Source organism: Podarcis muralis, chromosome 7 (assembly GCF_964188315.1).
Source record: "Podarcis muralis chromosome 7, rPodMur119.hap1.1, whole genome shotgun sequence".
Lineage (NCBI taxonomy): Eukaryota > Metazoa > Chordata > Lepidosauria > Squamata > Lacertidae > Podarcis > Podarcis muralis.
Window position 1 is genome coordinate 90,261,908 of NC_135661.1, and position 21,411 is coordinate 90,283,318.

The window sequence follows — 21,411 nt, forward strand, 5'->3', positions numbered from 1 at the left end:
CGGTCCCTGCTCCTGCCAACCTAGCAGTTTGAAAGCACGCCAGTGCAAGTAGATAAATAGGTACCGCTCCGGCGGGAAGGTAAATGCTTTCCATGCGCTGCTCTGGTTTCGGTGTTCCGTTGCACCAGAAGCGGCTTCTGAAAGACTACCTTCCCCTGTATATACCTTACAAAGCCTTAAGATCTCTTGGGAGACCATTTTCCATGTACCCCGGTAAAGTGGATGGCTGCTGAGCGGAGGGTCTTCTCAGCTGTGTAATAGCCCCCTCAGGGAGCCCTGGCAGTGCCTTTATCTGGTGCCATTCACCCAAGTCTTTTAAAACACTTGCATTAAAAAAGCAATGATGTGGAAACTTATACACTTTATTGAAGGCAGCCCTATTTAGGGAAATTTTTAATGTTTGATGTTTTATCGTGTTTTTAATATTCTGTTGGGAGCCGCCCAGAGTGGCTGGGGTATTATTATTTGTTTGTTTATTTATTATTCTGAACTGCTACTTTGGGGCTTTATTCTCATCTGAGAGAATGAAAGATTTATATTTCATTTGATTGTTTATTGTGCTGCTTGTATTGCATTTTATTTCATGCTTCTGTGAGCTGTTTTCAGTAGTAGTGGAAGTAATTTAATTTAAAAGTCCATGTAGATTTGGCAGGTAAGTACAAGAAAACAACACTGTCCAGGCTAGTGATGGTCATAAGGCTGAGACATTGAGTTTATGGTAACGTGTTGGCTTATTGCAGTACATCTAAGAATATGTATATGTAGAAATCCTCATTTGCTTGTGGGATGATCCAGTGATTTCTTCAGGAAAAACCTATCTGAGCAGGATCCTAAAGGACTCAGAGCCTCATTCATGGGATTGTTCCAGGAAACTGCCATTTACATCTACCTCTTCTCAGTGTTTGTGTGTACATTTGTGGGTAAACAGGAAGGAAGTATGTTTAACAACGTTCATCTCAAATTAAAAAAAAGTGTTGCAGTATGTTGTTTCAGGATACAGTGGTACCTCTAGATACGAACGGGATCTGTTCTGGAGCCCCGTTCGCATCTAGAAGTAAACGTAACTAGTGATGGCATGTCTGCGCACGCACGTGTCACTTTTCACTGCTTCTGCGCATGCGCGTGATGTCATTTTTGAGCGTCTGCGCATGTGGCGAAACCCGGAAGTAATGCGCTCCGTTACTTATGGGTTGCCGAGGAGCGCAACTTGAACAGGCTCAACTCAAAGCGTATTTAACCCGAGGTATGACTGTACTGTGCAAGGGAAGATATGCCTTTGCATTTTTTGTGCTTCTGGGGCAGGCTATATAAATAACACAGAGGAACAGCCCTGTAAGATGGTCCACCATTCCATTATATAGGCAAATACCATTAGCATCCGTCTTCCTCAGCAAACAATGGAAGGCACCTTTGTGGGTGAAGTCAAACCATTGGAGGGTTACAGCGCCTGCGGTGGCTGTAGAGACCGATACAGGAGAGAGATATTTTGTTGCATCCAGGGCAGAGGAAGGTGTCTGGTTGTGTTGCTGCAGATGCTCCAGCACATTTCTTCCCTCTGCGCTCCTCCCAGTGGTCATTCCTCCTGTGGTCACTGCTATGGATACACAACCTGACTGATTGTCTCCAGGCAATGTAGCTATGACTTAAGAGTATCAGAACTGCTTTGCCATTCTAGATTTAGCAGTCATCTAGTCCAACGCACTGTCTCCGACAGACAGCCTGTTGATGCTGGAAACTTGTGTGTGTGAAAGCAACTGCCTTCCCTTCTTGTTTGTACCCCAGTATTCAGCACTACTCCTGCCAACCTAGCAGTTCGAAAGCACGTCAAAGTTCAAGTAGATAAATAGGTACCACTCCGGCGGGAAGGTAAATGGCGTTTCCGTGCGCTGCTCTGGTTTGCCAGAAGTGGCTTAGTCCTGCTGGCCACATGACCCAGAAGCTGTACGCTGGCTCCCTCAGCCAATAAAGCGAGATGAGTGTCGCAACCCCAGTCAGCCACGACTGGACCTAATGGTCAGGGGTCCCTTTACCTTTTATTCAGCACTACCTCTGAACACCAAAGTTCCATTTTTATCCCTCATGATTAATAGCAATCTATAAACTCCATGGTAAACAAATTCGGATCACTCTACTGGTCAACACCAAGTTTTGTAGCAATTAATTCTGTAAACTTATTTCTGCATAGTGAGAAGAAATATTTTATTTTGCTTTGTTCTGGATCAATTGCAAATCAGTTAAATTAGATGGCCCAGATCCCAGAGTCTTCATTTTCTCTTACTCAGCAAGTGTTTTCTACCAGTAAAGATGCAGTAACTGTGAAGATTTAGTTTTCCACGAATGTTTTATTGAAACCTTTCATCACACAATAAAAAGCCGAAGTAATCTAAATAAGAAAAACAAGAAAAAGGGGGAAAGGAGGAAAGGAAAGGGAAAAAGAAGGAGGGAAACACAAAGTCCTCTCTCAAAGGTAGATCTTAACCCTTGGCTCACACAGAAGGGGGTGGACCTTCCCAGATCTCACCAGGCAGGTTCCCTTTCTTCTCCCAGCCTAGAAGTTCTTCCCTTCCCCACTTCTCACACTGTCTTTCACCAGCCAACCATCGCCTTCATGTGCATACCCTCATTAACCCAGAGCTGTTGTTGTTGTTTAGTCGTTTAGTGGTGTCCGCCTCTCCGTGACCCCATGAACCAGAGCACGCCAGGCACTCCTGTCTTCATCATCATTTTCATCATTTTTTAAATTTGTATACCGTCTTTCTATCTTACAATACTCAAGGCGGTTTACAAGCTGAAGAAACAAAAAATGTACATCTTATAACAATCTAATGCAGTACAGAAATGTGATAATGAAACTTTAAAATAGGCAACCTACATCAAAAAAGTAACATTAAACAATCATTAGAATAGTATTAAATAATAATAACATATAAAAGTTAAACAGATATTCACTCAACAGTCACAATAAATAATTTCTAAACTATAAGCAATAAAGCAACGGCAGGGCACAGTACATGATCGCCGAAGAATGGGTGCTTTTGAATTGTGGTGCTGGAGGAGACTCTTGAGAGTCCCATGGACTGCAAGAAGATCCAACCTCTCCATTCTGAAGGAACTCAGCCCTGAGTGCTCACTGGAAGGACAGATTGTGAAGCTGAGGCTCCAAGACTTGGGCCACCTCATGAGAAGAGAAGACTCCCTGGAAAAGACCCTGATGTTGGGAAAGATAGAGGGCGCAAGGAGAAGGGGATGACAGAGGACGAGATGGTGGGACAGCGTTCTCGAAGCTACCAGCATGAGTTTGACCAAACTGCGGGAGGCAGTGGAAGACAGGAGTGCCTGGCGTGCTCTGGTCCAAGGGGTCACGAAGAGGCGGACATGACTAAACGACTAGACAACAACAACAACAACAAAAGCTATTCAGGAGGAAGAATACCCAGCTGCAGGCAAAGACCAGAAGAGAACCAGATAGGGGAGGAGCTGGCAGTGACTATATACATGTGTCTTCTCTTGATCTTTTCTGGTTTAACAGTTCACTTCTGAGATAATGAATTTTCTTTTTATTTGCTTCAGCTCCAGATTTTAGTGGCTCAGTCCTGTTCCAGCTCTGACTCTGGCTGCAGCTTCTACACCAGGTCTTAGTCATGGACAGGCAGGTTGTACTCTAGATATCATCGTCCCAGTTGTCCATATGATATTGGACTCCTAATTCTCGTCATCCCGAGCCAGCATGACTAGTGGTCAGGGATATTGGGAGTTGTGGCTCTTCATGCTACTGCTTCACCATCCCTAGTTTAGAGCTTTATAGGTCAAAACCAGCCATTTGAATTGCACACAGAAAAAAGAAATCAAATGAAGGTTTTTTTAATACAGTGCTGATTAAATGTTTTCCTTTCAACAAGTCGAACTTAACAACATGGCTTCCATATTCTAAAAGGAGATCAAGAGGATCTGTACCCAAAAACTGGAAAAGCAAATATATTTGGGGCTGTTACCCAGTTTAAAGAAGTCTTTGTTTATTAACCTACTGGTATAAATTTTACAGGACAAAACAGCAGTTCTGAAGCAAGAAACAGACATGCTTTTTTTTAATATTGTACATTAAAATGTTGTACATTGCAGCCATCATCTTAGACAAAGCATTCCCTTCTGTGTGAGAAAGGAGCACCTTCTTAGTTGATTTATTCTTTTAAAGAATAAGAGTAATATATTTAAAACATTGTTGCCCAGATATATTGCATAGTCTTGAGTAAGTCTGTTTAACCAGAGCCCAAGAATGAGGCAACTGGATACCCTTTGCCTCCGCAAAAAGCCAAACATACCATAGGGTGTAGCCAAGGGTTTTTTTCTTGACATACTGCTCAGAATTTGTTTGGAGGGGAAACCACTAGCCCAAGTTCACCTGCATATACTTGTTCATAAATTTTATCAAAGCTTTTTCAGCATCTAATGCTAGAATAAGAAAGTCATCTTTGTTTTTATTTAAAACTATTAGATCAACCACTAAACTGCTATTGTCTGTAGCTTGCCTAGTTTTAATGAATCCTGCCTGGTCACTCTTTTTTTTTAAAAAACACATTTTTATTGTTTCCCCCCACAAATACAATAGCCATTAAAAACTTAACCAGCAGTACAGCTAATGGCGTTTGTTTCATCCATTGTCTCTAGACATACACTTACACATTTAACATTCAAACATATTACTTAACGTAACCTCTCCACTGAGAATATTGAGCAGTTTGGTATGAGATCTTGATTTTGGTCATTAACATAGTTAAAGACAGGGGTCCACATTTATTGGAAAGTGTCTGTATTCTTTATGCCTTCAATTGCCCCCCTGTGTCTGGTGAGACGCTCACACATTGCTGTATCCCAGATATTATTTTCCCTTACGTTCAGGGGTTCTTCCATTGCTGAGCTATCGCCTACTAGTTCACTGTGGCACAGGGTAGAGCTTAAGTCTATGTCCAAAGATAGTAGGGCTAAGGCAGAATTTGGAGAAAAGGTTGGGCCTGTAATTGCAGATATAATGGAGAATACTCTATCCCAGGGGTCTGCAACCTTTAAGACAAAAAGAGCCACTTGGACCCACTTCCAAAGAAAAAAGAACTGGGAGCCGCAAAACCATTGCGACATTTAAAACAAATATAACACTGCATGTGACTAACGCACGCACCGCCCCCATGCGACATCACAGCCAGTACAGCGCCCGCCACAGTGGGGAGTGTCGGGGCACACAATGCGCCTCCTCCCCTCACTAGTATCCACCCCGGAGCCGCGGCAAAGGTGTAAAAGAGCCACATGCGGCTCCGGAGCCGCGGGTTGCAGCCGTGGGCTGCTCTATCCCAAAAGTTTTTTACGTAAGGGCATTCCCAACAAACATGAATAAATGAACCAAGTTTTCCACAGCCCTTCCAGCTTAAAAGGTTGTCGTTGTTTAGTCATGTCCGCCTCTTCATGACCCCCTGGGCCAGAGCATGCCAGGCACTCCTGTCTTCCACTGCCTCCCGCAGTTTGGTCAGACTCATGTTTGTAGCTTCGAGAACACTGTCCCACCATCTCATCCTCCATTGTCCCCTTCTCCTTGTGCCCTCCATCTTTCCCAGCATCAGGGTAGTCACTCTTTATTATTGGCAATATCACTTGTTGCATTCTATTTGCCAACATTGTTGTTAAAATCTTTATATCTATAGTAATTAGTAATATTGGACAATAAATGCATAGAGTATGGATCTTTGTCTGGTTTTGATATAATTGTGATATATGCGTAACATTAAAAAAAAAAGGGTATTAATATCACATGGAGAGCTGTATAATTCACCGGCTACTCCTCTAATACTGGGAATCAATGCCCTGTCTTTCCTTTGTTTTAAACAATTGGCAAGGTCTTGTCTGCTTTTCACCATTTTCTCAATATCTCTGCAAGTATGAATTTTGTCTGTTGAGGTAGGATATTATTTAATTCATACTTATGTTTTGTATTTCTTTATATAAACGAAAAGGTGGATTTCTAACAATTTGTGCCCGAGGTTTTTTCAACTACCGAACTTTTCCATATATAAGACTATGTTTTATTATGGAATAATCATGTTCAAAATTAGGGGTCGTCTTATACATGGTATAAGCCTTATACATGGTATACGCCTGCCAACCTAGCAGTTCTAAAGCACCCCCGCGTGCAAGTAGATAAATAGGGACCGCTTACTGGCGGGAAGGTAAACGGCGTTTCCGTGTGCTGCGCTGGCTCGCCAGAGCAGCTTCGTCACGCTGGCCACGTGACCCGGAAGTGTCTCCGGACAGCGTTGGCCCCCGGCCTCTTAAGTGAGATGGGCGCACAACCCTAGAGTCTGTCACAACTAGCCCGTACGGGCAGGGGTACCTTTACCTTTTACTTATACATGGTAGTGCATTGTGGGGCCGTGGGTTGGAGATTGTTATTGGTTGCTGCTGCAAGGGCTGTTGTTGATTGGCTGTCGCTTTGGCAATTGGTGATGGGATAGAGGATAGGTTGTTTTGTCTACGTGCGCAAGCAGCATTGGCAATCCTCCCCCCAAAAAAGCTCAACAACTTTGGGGAATCTCCCCCCCCCCCCAATTTTCTTAATTTTGAGTCCTCCCCAAATAGGGAGTGTGTTATACACGGAAAAGTACGGTACTTTAAGATTCTCAGATGGTAAACCACATGTTTATGCCATGTTTTGAACACAAGGATTTCATGCACAGGATAATACATTGTGCAGTCAGATTTTTTAACATAATTATTCTCACTATCTTATATTAACTATCTAAGACCAATGGACACATGGCCACCCTACAAATGATATGAAATAATTGTTTCATTGCAAGTAGGTACCACTTTGCTGTAATGGGTAGTGAGAGAATCCATAATTTTGCCAGGTTATAAAACTTATATAAATGGATAGTCAGCAAGAAAAAGAAATATGCTGCATCATCTCTGTAACAGCTGTCTGCAAATATTTGAAGAACTACTCTATATCCACTTAAGTGTTTTTTCTCTAGGCTCACCATGTTTTAGCTTGTGGTCTACCCAAAATCCTAAATCATACTGTAGAGAGAGAGAAAAACCCTCTCTTCCCTTTTTGAAATCCTGCAGTTTTAAAAATATGTTTTTATTAAAGATTTATTTATTACAGATTTTCTTAAATTACAAAACTACAGATCAGTTATATTCAATGTGAGACACTAATGTTATAGACAGTATATGGTTGGGGAAGAAGGAAGGTCAGGGGGAGGGGGGTAGTAAACTACTAAAATAGTTCTTTTACATAGTGTATGTGGAAAGCTGTTGTCTTTATCCATGGAGTTTTCTTGGCAAGGATACTGGAGTGATTTGCCGGTTCCTGCTCCAGGTGGATCACATTTGGTCAAAACTCTCCATTAGGACCTCTCCAATGTTACGGAAAAATCCCGGGTGCGGAGTTGCCCTGACACCCGGTTCGTCGGACAGAGTCCGCGGGTCCTAGCGGAGAAAATAAGCTCAGCCGGAAACAGGAGCAAGATGCGGAGATCCGAGTTTATTGCGCAACAGGTTCAAGACGAGATTGAACCCCGAGAATGGGGCGACATAAACTTTTAAAAGTTCCCTCCGTGTCCCAGAATACAGTGCAAGAAACGTCATGAATATATTATGGGAAGGTTGGGTTTCACAGGTTACATCATGAATATATTTCACACGTCATGAATATATTAGGGAAAGGTGGGGTTACATTAATTAACATTTAAGATAAGGGAGGGGGAAATATGCGGAGCGAGTGATATACATAGATAAACATTTATCAAGTACCGGTGGTGGTAAGACAATGGGCCAGAGATATGCATCGTCTGCCACCTAATATTGCCCGGAGGAAAGGTCAGGCGAAACGATCTGACAGGATTAGGAAGTTCCTGTGTACGTGACCTGCCGTTTTGGGGATTATGGAAGTAGGGGTAACATCATGGAGTCCAGGGGGAACTGAGTTGAATGGCACCGAGAGCGAGGAAATCGGAGTTACGGCTGATTTTATATCAATTTCCAAAGGTTCCGATGATTTCCAACCTATTCCGTACTGTTGATCAAGAGCGGAAATAGAATGGACACATTGTATCCAGAATTTGACAGTTTTACGAGGTCCGGGGTTTCGGTTCCATTCTTCTCGCCGTGGGGGGCCGTCAGTAGCTTGTCAGGAGGTTAAATGAGGCGTGCAAGAGCTCCCTGAGCTAGCTCCTGCAGGACGAATGCACGGCTGTGATTGGCTAAAGCGCGGCTCGTTTTATGAATGGGGGATACAATATGATACGGTCGACTCACGTTAGGAATAGGGCGAGGGAAAGGCATAGGAAAGATGGGGCTTATTCCGCCCGCATGAAGACAGGAAAAAGAGCCTTTTATTTACAAGGCAGGGGTACAGTGTGGTGCCTATGCAACGGTGCGGGGGCTGAGGGTTCGAGGCCGGCTGGGCACTGCAGGGGCCATCGCCTCGGACCCCTTCAGGAAGCGGTGGGGAAGGATGGGTACCCCCCCCTTGCTCCTTCCGTATCACCATCTTGGGTGGCCCTGCACGGCAGAGCTCATAGCTTCTCTGAGTAACTCAAGCCCCTTCGCCACGGCAAGGCAGACCCTGATGTTGGGAAAGATGGAGGGCCCAAGGAGAAGGGGACGACAGAGGACGAGATGGTGGGACAGTGTTCTCGAACCTACCAGCATGAGTGTGACCAAACTGCGGGAGGCAGTGGAAGACAGGAGTGCCTGGCATGCTCTGGTCCATGGGGTCACAAAGAGTCGGACATGACTAAACAACAACAATGTGGAAAGCTTTTGTGTCAGCGTCACGTGGTAGGTTCTTTGTATTCATTTAATAGTTTTCATTGGAGGTAAGAGTTTGACCAAACTGCGGGAGGCAGTGGAAGACAGGAGTGCCTGGCGTGCTCTGGTCCATGAGGTCACAAAGAGTCGGACACGACTAAACGACAACGACAAGAGAGGTTGGTGAGCCCAGGGCATGGTTGCTTGACTTCAATTGACAGCAGTGACTTTTGTTTGTGGGGGCGGGGGGAGTGTTGTTAGGTCAAGTCAGCCATATTGATTTGTATGCAGTCGGTGGGTTCTTGTTGTTGGGCTGTGTATGTAATGAAGGGGAGCCACACCAGGGTGAAGTCGTCGTCTTTTGTTTGTCGTCATGCTAGTTTCAATTTGTTGGTTAGCTTTTCTAGTAGGGCTGTTTCCCATACAGTTTGGTACCAGTGGTCCATGTTCACTTCTGACAGGTCCCTCCAGTATCTAGTTATGATGCTTCTGGCTCCTGAGAGTAGGTGGCTTATAGTTCTTTATAGTGTAAGTGAGCGTTATTATCTTGAAAAATATTCAATAGGGCCAGTTCTGGTGTTGCTTCTGATACTTGTTCAGTACAGTAGGACTGATGTCCAAAAGGGTTGGATTTGGGGACAAACCCACTACATGTTGAGGTATATCCCTGAAGAGGTGCAACGCCTGCAGCATTTTGGTGAGGTTCCTAGATGTCTCAGTGCCAACTTCCATGGTGTTAGGTACTATCTAGAGATAAATTTCACGGTGAGTTCCCTTCTTTTGGCTGAGATGGATCTAAATGATGGTTTTGACCACAGTCTCTTTAAGCCCCTTTAAAAAACTGCAGGGTTTTATCTTTGTAATGCTGGAATTCGCCAACATCTCAAAGATAAAACCCTGCAATTTTTTAAGGGGCTTAAAGAGACTCCGTAGTTAGGGAGTTTTCTCTGGGTTGGATGGTTGCAAAGGTTTCAGAGGCATTAAGAGAGCCTTTGTTTTGAGGTACCACATTTTTCGCTCTGTAAGACACACCCGACCATAAGACGCACCTAGTTTTAGAGGAAGAGAACAAGAAAAAAAATATTCTCTCCTTCTCTGCTCAGCGCCTCTCCAGCAAAGCAGGAGGAGAAATGGAAGGGGCTCCGTTTTCCTGCCACTTCGCTGAAGGGGCGCTGCGCAGAGAGGGAAAGCTGTGCAGCGCCTCTGCAGCGAAGCGAAGCCAGGAGAGCAAGAGGGATCGATCCCTCTTGATCTCCTGGCTTCAGCGAAAGGAATGCGAAGCCTCCGGAGTACAGCGGGAGTGCTCCCTCTGCAGTCAGGAGGCTTCGGGGGCTATTCCTGAGAACCTCCAAGGAAGGAGAGCCCACCGCCTTCTGAGGGAATCCATTCCACTGTTGAGTAGCTGTTACCATCAGAAAGTTTTTTGCTGATGTTGCAGAATCTCCTGTCTTGTAACTTGAATCCATTGGTTTGGGCCCTACCCTCCACAGCAGAAGAAAACAAATTTGCTCCATGTGGCAGCCCTTCAAGTGTTTGAAGATGGCTATCGTATCTCCTCTCGGTCTCTTCTTTCCCAGGCTAAATATACCCAACTCTCTCAACTGCTCCTCATAAGGCTTAGTTTCCAAGCTTTTAGAATAGAATAGAATAGAATAGAATAGAATAGAATAGAATAGAATAGAATAGAATAGAATAGAATAGAATAGAATAGAATCATAGAGTTGGAAGAGACCACAAGGGCCATCAAGTCCAACCCCCTGCCAAGCAGGAAACACCATCAGAGCACTCCTGACATATGGCTGTCAAGCCTCTGCTTAAAGACCTCCAAAGACGGAGACTCCACCACACTCCTTGGCAGCAAATTCCACTCTCGAACAGCTCTTACTGTCAGGAAGTTCTTCCTAATGTTTAGGTGGAATCTTCTTTCTTGTAGTTTGGATCCATTGCTCCGTGTCCGCTTCTCTGGAGCAGCAGAAAACAACCTTTCTCCCTCCTCTATATGACATCCTTTTATATATTTGAACATGGCTATCATATCATCCCTTAACCTCCTCTTCTCCAGGCTTGGTCATCTTGGTCACCATCCTCTGTACACATTCCAGCTTGTCAATAACCTTAATTTGTGGCATCCAGAACTGGACACAGTACTCTAGGTGTGTTCTGACCAAGGCATAATAGAGTGGTGCTGACTTCCCTTGATCGGGACGCTAACCTTCAGTTGATACAACTAAAATAGTACAGTGGTACCTCGGGTTACAAATGCTCCAGGTTGCAAACTCCGCTAACCCAGAAGTAGTCATCTCGGGTTGCGAACTTAGCCTAGCCCCAGGATGAGAACGGAAATCGCGCACCGGAGGCAGCGGGAGGCCCCGTTAGTGAAAGCGCGCCTCAGGTTAAGAACAGTTTCGGGTTAAGAACGGACCTCCAGAACGAATTAAGTTTGTAACCCGAGGTGCCACTGTATTCACCTTTTTCTGCTGCTGCATCACAATGTTGACTCATGTTAAGCCTCTGGTCTACTAAGACCCCTAGATCCTTTTCAAATGTAGTACAGGCCAGCAAGGTGTCCCTCATTTTATATTTGTGCAGCTGGTTCTTCCTGTCTAAGTGTAGTAATAATAATAATAATAATTTATTATTTGTACCCCGCCCATCTGGCTGGGTTTCCCCAGCAACTCTGGGCGGCTTCCATAGAAACCAAAAACCCCACTAAAATATCATACATTAAAAACTTCCCTGAACAGGGCTGCCTTAAGATGTCTTCTGAATGTCAGGTAGTTGTTTATCGTTTTGACATCTGATGGGAGGGTGTCCCACAGGGCAGGCGCCACTGTCTAAGTGTAGAACCTTACCTTTCTCTCTGTTGAAATTCATTTTGTTGGTTTGGGCCCGGATTTCCAACCTTAGGATGAGATAGGGGTGAGTAGTGAGGGAGCCAGATTTGTTGCATAAGAAATTATTCAAGGAAGAAGAAAAATCAAAATTGTTTGTTTTCATAAGCTAGAATTCAGATTCAGTTTCTCCAAGCCTAGTCACTGAAACTCTATGGCAGGCACCCCCAAAATCAGCCCTCCACCTGTTGTTGGACTACAACTCCCATCATCCCTAGCCAACAGGACCAGTGGTCAGGGATGATGGGAACTGCAGTCCCAAAACAGCTGGAGGGCAGAGTTTGGGGATGCCTGCTCTATATCCTGCGGATTTAAAAAGCTACACTGGGCTTATTTTTAATTGGCATTCATGATGAAGTGAGACTTGGCATGCAAACGCGTTCATTTGGGACCTTTAGAATGGTGATCTATTTCATCCAACAGTCTGTGTGACAAGTGATCAAGGTGGACACTTACACATTGCCAAAAATGCAGAAATGCTTCACCGAAAAGGAGGACAAGAGAACACAAACTTATTTTTAAAAATCAGATGATACTTTAAATAGATAGAATGCTTACTGTAATTTAAAAGTGTGTCTCATTGTACTGGAGAGGACTGTGACCAGGTGTTCTGTGTGCCTACTTAGCCTTCTGCCCAGATATTAACTGTTTAAGGAGAACTTCAACAGCCCTCCTGTTCTCCCTTCTTAAGGTTCTTTATCTTGAAACTTGCCTTAGGGCTTATCCACACTTCCACCGCTCCCTCCCTCCATCCCCCTGGGGAAACCGCTCTTTAGTGCTCAATTGGAACAAACAGCAATTTGGATTGAGATTTACTCTGATTTTTTACTAAATAGCTAGTTTTCCCTGGGAAAGGAGCAGGGCAAGGGAGCTGTGCCCTGGACTTGTGTAGAAGTGTGGGTGAGTCCTTAAACTACGTAGACAGCCCTTCAGAGGACTGGCACTGTCCTTTGTAAAGTAAGACATATGGCCACACTAAAAATGATATGAATATTATCGTGCCGTTGCAATAGCAGTTAGAGAATCCATAATTGTTGTAATGGGAAGTTAGAGAATACATAATTTTGCTAGGTTAGAAAACTGATATAAATGGATAGTTAGTTTAACACTACTGTATTTCAGGGTTTTTAATACCCTGCGCTTCCTCCAGAGCACAAGGTAGCTTACAACGCAACATAAACTGTAATATACAGAATAAAATGAAACAACAATGAAAACAGCAACATTAAGGCCCAACACCGGGTTCCAAAAGCCTGGAGAAATCCACAGTAAAAATGCATAACTTAGCTAGTAAAGCTCACTGAGCTTTAGTTTTAAAAAGCATCTTCTTCAGCCAGCAGAAATGCAAACCAGCTTTTAAGTTGAAAATTCCAACAACCTTACGAAGAAATTTTATCAATTCAACTGTTCCTCTTAAATAAGACTCCCATCAAATAAAAAGAAGTCTCCAACCACTGCTTGATTCTTTTCCTTCCTCTCTTTTATTAATGTTTTTCAGTGTGTTTTCTTTAAAATGATAAAGGTAAAGGTAAAGGGACCCCTGACCATTGCAGAACTACTAAATAAAACAGAATGAATCTACCACTAATGCACTATTGTTGTGCCAAAAACAGGTTGTAGATTACAGCTTGAAGGGGTCCACAAAATCATGCTCAATTCTTGTTGTTTTAGATCTAGAATATGGGTAGGCAAACTAAGGCCCAGGGGCCGGATCTGGCCCCATCGTCTTCTAAATCCGGCCCATGGACCGTCCAGGAATCAGCATGGTTTTACATGAATAGAATGTGTCCTTTTAATTAAAATACATCCCTGAGTTATTTGTGGGGCATAGGAATTTGTTCATATTTTTTTTCAAAATATAGTCCAGCCCCCCACAAGGTCTGAGGGACAGTGGACTGGCCCCTGCTGAAAAAGTTTGCTGACCCCTGCTCTAGAATCTTTGCATCCTCTGCATAGTACAGTGGTACCTCGGGATGCGAACGGGATCCGTTCCATTCGCATAGAGCTTTCAGGGTCAAAACCAGCACCTTAAACCTGACCCTGTACTCCACTGGGAGCCAGTGCAGTTGGTAAAGCACTGGATGAATGTGGTCCCGTGGCAAGGACCCCTTAAGGAGCCATGCTGCTGCATTCTGCACCCGCTGGAGTTTCTGGGTCAGCTTCAAGGGCAGCCCCGCGTAGAGCGAGTTACAGTAGTCAAGCCTGGAGGTGACTGTCGCATGGATCACTGTGGCCAGATCCGGGCGAGAAAAGGAAGGGACCAACTGATTAATACGGCGGAGATGGAAAAATGACACCTTTGCTGTGGCTACATGGAAAGGGAGGCATCGAAGGTTACACCCAAGCTCTTGGCAGAAGGTGCTGGCACTAACTGAGCCCCCACAAGAGATGGGAGTTGGCCCCCCTACCCCATGTCATCTCGACCCAGCCAGAGGACCTCTATCTTTGAAGGATTTAACTTCAACTGGCTCCCACGCAGCCATCCAACCACAGCTTCCAAGCATCTGGTCAGTGTGTCCAGGGTCGAGTCAGGGTGGCCGTCCATCAACAGATAAAGCTGGGTGTCATCAGCATATTGATGACAAACCAGCCCCAAACTCCAGACTGTCTGGGCAAGGGGGCGCATAAAGATATTGAAAAGCATCAGGGTAAGGATTGCTCCCTGCGGGACTCCACACACCAAGGAGTGTCGCGGCGACAACTTCTTCCCTAGCGCTTTCATCAGAATATTGAAGCTCTACGACAAAGGCTATGGTAACCTTACTCTTTGCTTTCAGCCTATTCAAGCTAAAGAGCTTTCCATCCGTTTGATACATGATTTCTACCCCAGTAGGGAGTTTCCCTTCAACAATGTGTAGGATCCTGGCAACGAAAATAATAACTAGAGTTGGGGCGATAACACATCCCTGTTTAACACCTGATCCCACTGTGAATGGTTCACTTTGAGAGCCATCGTTATCTGAGATTGTTGATGTCATATTATTGTGGAGGAGCACAAGGATGTTCACAAATTTATCTGGGCAGCCGATTTTCAGAAGGACATTCCACAGGGCATTACGATTTACAGCGTTGAAGGCCTTTGTCAGGTCAATAAACAGCATATACAGCAGTTGGTTTTGCTCTCTGCATTTTTCTTGAAGCTGTTGAGCGGTGAAAATAATGTCCACTGTCCCCGTAGAAGGTAGACAACCATTTTGGGATTCAGGAAGGGTAGCCTTGGATATAGTTAGGAGAAGGTTTGCTAAGATCCTTGCAAGAATTCTGCTGGCCTCAGCTAATAAAGAGATGCCTTGATAGTTTCCACAATCCATTCTATCACCTTTCTTAAAGAGATTGATAATTTTGGCATCCCTGAAGTCTGCTGGGATCTCTTCTCTCTCCCAGATTTTTCCGATGAGCTTGTGAAGTTGTTGTGTTGGTTCAGTTCCGCCCACTTTGAAGACTTCAGCAGGTATCCCATCAGTTCTGCCGGCTTTGTTTTTCATTTGGTTAATAGCTGTACACAGATTTGGAGAGACTCCAAGCTCATCTCTAATTTGTTTTTGTGGAATTTGTGAGAGGACCTAGCAGATACAGAGGTGATGATTAAGGAGATGCTGGTAATTTTCTTTCCAGCACAATGCAATAGCTTCTTTATCTTTTCGAAATCTGGTACTGTCTGTTGAGCGTAGGGTGAAGAAAGCATGATTTATTGGCCCATAGATGGTCTTTGTGGCTTTAAAGAAACTTTGTGCATCATGAGTGTCAGCTAAGTGCTGGATCCTTTGAGCTTTTTTAAAAATCCACCAGGTATTCATTAGTTCTCTTTAGGGACTTCTGACAAGAGCTTCATAATATCTTAAATGGATTTTAACATCCATGCCAACATGACCTCACAAGGGGCCACCCGGGGACATCGTGGAAAGCATGGCCTCCATGGGGCTGTCCCTGAATAAGTTTGGCCCAAGTCATAGCCGCGGACATGCCTTAGACCTGGTGTTCACCTCTATGGACATGGGTGATCTGACACTAAGTATAAGCGAAACGAAAGAAGTGCCATGGTCAGATCACTTCCTGGCGCCACTTGTCCACAGGGAGATGGGACCAATTTGGATGGTCCGCCCCACCACTTAATGGATCCAAATGGTTTCCAGAGAGTGGTAGGGAACATATTATCCCATGTTGATGGTCTCTCAGCTGACTCCCTTGTGGCCCACTGGAACGTGGAGTTAACCACGCTATCCACTTTTCTGGCTCCGAAGCGCCCTCTCCAATTGCATGGAGCCTGGACAGTCCCATGGTTTTCCCCGAAGCTGAGAGTGATGAAACAATTGCTGAGACAGCTGGAGCGCTGGTAGTGAAAAAATCATTCTGAATTGGACTGAACATGGGTTTGAGCTCAACGGCAAGCCTACCAAGTGGTGATAGCAACAGAAAAGAGGACCTTCTTCACTGCCTCTATTGCATCTGCAGAAAACAGCAGCAGGAGACTCAGGTGGTTCATAATCTAACTGAACCACCGTCACCATTGGGACCTGGAGAGGACACCAAGATCTCCTGCAATGATTTTGTAGTTTTTTGCAGATAAGGTCGCTCAGATTCAGAAAGAGGTAGATTCCACCGTGGTAGCAGGGCCGGCGTAGGAGAGTGCTAGAGTTCTGTCTACTCAAGTTGTATGGGATCAATTTCAATCTGTTACCTCCGAGGATGTGAATAGGCTGTTTGGATGAGTGAAGCCTACCACCTGTCTCCTTGATCCTCGCCCATCCTGGCTCATAAAAGCGAGTCAGCCAGGGCTGGGCGATGGGCTCCATGATGTGGTGAATGCTTACCTGTGTGAGGGAGTCTTCCCAGACCCACTTAAAGAAGCGGTTATTAAACTGCTTCTTAAAAAAAAAATTATTTGGATCCAGCCACTATGCCAACTATCGCCCAGTCTCAAATCATTGTGCAGATGATGTAGAGCTCTACCTACCCAAAGTGGTGTTGGGGGATGAGTGTTCAGACCCCTGGGCTCTCACTTGTGGGGTGCCTCAGGGTTCCGTCCTCTCCCCCATGCTTTTTAAGATCTACATGAAGCCACTGGGAGAGATCATCAGGGGGTTTGGGCTGGGTGTTCATCAGTATGCGGATGATACCCAGCTCTACCTCTCTTTTAAATCGGAACCAGTGAAGGCAGTGAATGTCCTGTCAGAGTGTCTCGAGGAGGAGGATTGATGGCGGCTAACGGATTGAGGTTGAATCCCAACAAGACTGAAGCACTGTTATTGGGGGATGGGCAGCGGGTGCGGAGGACTCCCTGGTTCTGAATAGGGTAACTGTGCCCTTGAAGGACCAAGTGTGCAGCCTGGGAGTCATTTTGGACTCTCGGGGGTGGAACAGTTATTCCGAAGTTTCTCAAAGGTCTGTGCATCACTCCATCCCATAATACAATGTTTCCAAACAAACAGCCTGCAACAGTCCTCTCTATTACCCACTGGTTAAGCTATGTCTCAAATCTTTGCCATTTCCTCCTCAGCCTCATTCATCCTCCATCTGAAGCAACCCTGCAGATACAATTTCTTTTCCAGTAACATTGCATTATGATCAGAGCATGTTCTAGGACATATTTGGATTTGTGTTACCCTTGGAGCTATATCCCTGGTAATCTATAGGTAATTGATTCTCGAGAATGTTTGGGACGAATTTGAAAAAAAGTATAGTCTTTCTCTGTAGGATTTCGTAGTCTCCATATGTCTGGCAGGTCATATTTGTCTACCATATCAAAAAACAATTTTGGGAGTCTGCCTGCATTTTGTACTTTCTGCTCTTGTGATTTATCCATAAGTGTGGAGACTACTCCATTCAAATCTCCCATTAATATTATTTTATAATCCAGGTATTCATTGAGCTTTAAATCCAAATTTCTAAAAAAATTCCACTTTTCCATCATTTGGTGCATAAATTCCCAATAAAATATATTTATCGCTTTGTGCTGTAATTTCCACAGCAACGTATCTCCCTTCCTCACCCTTAAACAACAACTTGGGGTTCCATTTCTCTTTGACATAAAAAACCACTCCTCTTTTTTTTACCTTATCTGATGAAATAAAGTCCTGTCCAAGTTTTTTATTCTGTAAAATTTTTCTATGCAATCTAGTAACATGTGTTTCTTGTAAGCAAATTGTATCCAAATTGTGTCTTGCCAAGATATGAAAAACTTGGCCTCTTTTTTTCGGAGAATTTAAACCATTAACATTCCAGGAGTAAATTTTTAAAGACATACTAGTTTTTTGGGGGCCTTCCACACCCAAAGGAGGAGAACTTTCCAAGCCGAGTTCCTTTGCGTTTTTCTCCAGAAATCTTTCTCTCCCACAGTTCTGATTTTTTGTTTCCTCCCCTGAAATTTGAAGGAGAGGTCCTCTGGGAATTCCCGCCTGAAGAAAATAGTTTTCTTCCTTAGAGCAGTTGCCAGATCTGTGTAGTTATTTCTCAAAGATAAGAAATGTCTTGGGACTTCCTTGAACAAAATCACAGCTTTCCCATCTATCTTTAAACTTTTTTTATAGTGGTGTCCTAATATCATATCTCTTTGTTCTTTTGTTTTGAAAGTCGCCATACAGTCATGTGTGATTTTAGAGTCCTTTTGGGGGCCAAATCTCTATGCTTTATCAATCCACAAATTTAATTCTTCTTTTGGAATCTCCCAATAAGTTGGAAATTCCTCAATAAGCCAACCCCTCAGATTGTCTTGCTGCTTCTGGACTACCCCTCTCAATCTCAAATGAGCCTCCTTCTCCTTCAATTGAAGAAACGCTATTGAATTTTGCGTTTCCTGCTGTACAGTTTCTAAGTCCCGGACCCTTACCATTTCCAATTGTGTAATGCTTGCCTCATGTGAAGTCATATCTGACTTCACTATCTTCAGATCCTCCTTCAGTTCAACAAAGTCGTTCCTCAAATCTTGAATAGTTTTTTGGTTCCCTCTTACTTCTGTTTTCATTTCCTGAAGGAGCTGCATTACAGATTCTTCGAATGTAGGTGTTCTTGAGTCTCTTCTTGGTATATTTTTTGCTTTCTCTGGTTTCTCTGGCTTCTCTGTCTTGTCTCCTTTGTCTCCCCCATCCATACTTTCTCTCTTTATTTTTTCTTCCCAAGGTCAGCTACAGTCACCAGGGGGAGATAATAAAGTAAGCAGGCTAGGTTCCCAGCTTTCCCACTCCAAAATAAGAATCTTTCCTTCCCACAGTCTTTTAATCTGTACAAGTCTTTTTGTTTACTCCTCTAACCAAGTCCCCGAAAGCTTATTTCAAATCTTTAACTTAGTAACCAGAGGGTAGAGATACAATTCCAAGTATTTTTTGAGTTCTGGCAGCTGTGATTACTTTGTATTCCCCAAAGCGGAAAACGAAAGTTGAAAGTATCCAATTCCTTTGTTACGTCACAATGGAGTCTAGCCTTCCCTCTCCCGGGAAGTCTGCTTCCACAAAGAAGATATAACAGTTCAAACAGTTCCCGAATTCTTCTGCAGGGAAATTACTTTTTATCTCCCCCCCCCTTCCCCCTGCTAGAAAAGGGGGTACAGTGGTACCTCAGGTTAAGTACTTAATTCGTTCCGGAGGTCTGTTCTTAACCTGAAACTGTTCTTAACCTGAAGCACCACTTTAGCTAATGGGGCCTCCTGCTGCTGCCACGCTGCCAGAAACCAATTTCTGTTCTTATCCTGAAGCAAAGTTCTTAACCTGAAGCACTATTTCTGGGTTAGCGGAGTCTGTAACCTGAAGCGTATGTAACCTGAAGCGTATGTAACCTGAGGTACCACTGTAATTAGTACACTTGAAAGTTTCTTTAAAAAAAATAAAGTTAAAGTTGCGGCTTTTGGTAACGTTAGCTGCTTTCACTTTTACTTCAGCGGAAGGGATCGACCTCCGTTTTCAAATTCCTTTCCTTCCCAATTTGTAAATCCAATCTGAGTCACTTTACTCACGATTTTCAGAAGAATTAAGTCCAAATTTTCTTTGGAGGAATTGGCTGCTCCCGATCGCCGGACTCAGAGCTTCGCGCTTTTAAGGAAGCGAGTTGATTCCCCAGTGCCACCGTCTCCAACCCCGCTCTCACTCGGCACTCTTTTTAGAGCTTACCGGGGAGCGGGGGAGTCGTTCCTGGCACCCGCAGGAACTCCAGGTCCTCAGAACGCTCGATCTGAGGGTTTTTCAGGGTGCCGGTGTGCTCTAGCGGCTCTCCCGTCTTCAAAGCGCCGGTGCCCTTTCCACTAAAGAACTCCTGTCCCCCATAATCGGGCGAGCCAACCGGAAGTAGATTTCTCAAATTCTTTTGCTTTCTGACTTGATTGCAGGTTATGTGTTGGAAATGGAATTAATGGGGGAGCAGTTGTATGCTGTAAAGTATGACCCTGTAGACACGCCCATCTTTCCTTCACAACTCACTCCTAATCAACTAATTAACAGGAGCATGTCCCCACCCAGCAGCTTCATGTAGATGTTAAACAACTTGGGGTATATAATTCAGTCCTGCCAAACCCCACTTTGACGGGTCAGGGGGGCTGAAAAGCACTCCCCAAGCAACACCCTCTGGGAAAGTCCATCCAAGTTGGACTGGAACCTCTGCAAAGCAGTGCCACCCACGCCTAATTCAGACAGCCGCTCCAGAAGTATACCATGGTCAATGGTATTGAAAGCCACTGAGAGATCGAGAATTGCCGTATTTTTCGTCCCATAGGACGCTCCGTCCCATAGGATGCACCTAGTTTTTTGGGGGGGGAATAAAGGGGATTTTTTTTCCCTTTATTTCCCCCCAAAAACCAGGTTGGGGAACAGCGGGATGGTGGCGCTGCGCCTCCCCGCTGTCCCCCGAGCTTGTGGGGCTGGCCGATGTCTGCCCGGCGTGAGGGGCGCTCTGTTTCAGGGCGCCTCGTGCGCCGGGCGGCAGGCTGCTATATGCATCAGATCTGTCAGAGGACAAACAACAGAATCATAGAATAGAATCATATAATCATAGAGATGGAATAGACCACAAGGGCCATCGAGTCCAACCCCCTGCCAAGCAGGAAACACCATCAGAGCACTCCTGACATATGGTTGTCAAGCCTCTGCCTAAAGACCTCCAAAGAAGGAGACTCCACCACACTCCTTGGCAGCCAATTCCACTGTCGAACAGCTCTTACTGTCAGGAAGTTCTTCCTAATGTTTAGGTGGAATCTTCTTTCTTGTAGTTTGGATCCATTGCTCCGTGTCCGCTTCTCTGGAGCAGCAGAAAACAACCTTTCTCCCTCCTCTATATGACATCCTTTTATATATTTGAACATGGCTATCATATCACCCCTTAACCTCCTCTTCTCCAGGCTAAACATGCCCAGCTCCCTCAGCCGTTCCTCATAAGGCATCGTTTCCAAGAGGGCTAGTTTCACACAAATCTCTGGGAGCCAAATCCTTCAAATGGTCTCAAGGATTTCAAGTCAGTTATCTGCAGTTTTAATTTTAGCTGGATACAGTGGTACCTTGGTTCTCAAACTTAATCCATTCCGCAAGTCCGTTCCAAAACCAAAGCGTTCCAAAACCAAGGCACGCTTTCCCATGGAAAGTAATTCAAAATGGATTAATCCGTTCCAGACTTTTAAAAACAACCCCTAAAACAGCAATTTAACATGAATTTTACTATCTAACGAGTCCATTGATCCATAAAATGAAAGCAATAAACAATGTCACACAATCAATCAATTAGTAGCTGAACCAGGTTCCATACA

At 44.4% G+C, this 21,411-nt stretch overlaps 1 protein-coding gene across 1 annotated transcript in view; it reads left to right on the top strand.

Moving 5' to 3' along the window:
- DLL3 (delta like canonical Notch ligand 3) overlaps positions 1-21,411 on the top strand; it is a 160,726-nt gene that overhangs the window by 102,687 nt on the left and 36,628 nt on the right. The gene's annotated exons all lie outside the window — the stretch shown is intronic.